We start from the raw sequence: 735 nt of genomic DNA on the forward strand, positions 1-735 counted from the left end.
AGAACGTAGGCCTATTGTCCGAAGGAACTTACATTAAATGAGGAGATATTTACTGAATGTCACAAAAAGTGTTACAGAAATTGCTTGGCATCGCTTATTCAATGGCTCTCTACCGAAACACCTGTAGTTTGCGGAGGACGAATGAGAAAGCAGTCGTTTGATAAATCAGCCAGTAGTAGACAAATAACTTTTAGAAATAATCTGTACGTTCCGTTTCCGCCCCCTGGCTGATGGCTGTACTGTGATCAGGCTGCCAACCCCATGGACCCCTAAACCTATAATAACGAACTAATTCGAGTGATATTTTATCATTTTTTGTTTTACATATATGTAATACCAGGGGCGTGATCAATATGAGTGGAACGGGACGCAAGACAGAGACTTCAAACAAAGCTTCCACGAACTCAAAGGCTAGCACCCAAGCTAAAGCAACAGGTGACTCTGGTGATTTACTGGCTGAAGTGTTAGCTGAAATGAAACAAATGAGAAGGGACATTTCTGAAAGATTGGACAAATTTGAAGAAACAATTAAGGATGTAAGGGAACAACTACAGACATGTGGACAGAGAATGAACGAGGCAGAGCAAAGAGTGAGTGACTTGGAAGACCGAAGCATTCGAACCGACAAGCTCTTAGCATACATGTTGCGTAAACAACACCGTCTAGAAGCACATTGTGAAGACATTGAGAATCGCGCAAGGAGGTCGAATTTGCGGATTTATGGTGTGAAAGATG

This window comes from Alosa pseudoharengus, unplaced genomic scaffold (genome assembly GCF_046254945.1).
Source record: "Alosa pseudoharengus isolate Yale_2024_CS ecotype anadromous, Long Island Sound unplaced genomic scaffold, YU_APseudo_1.1 YU_APseudo_1.1_scf_21, whole genome shotgun sequence".
Lineage (NCBI taxonomy): Eukaryota > Metazoa > Chordata > Actinopteri > Clupeiformes > Clupeidae > Alosa > Alosa pseudoharengus.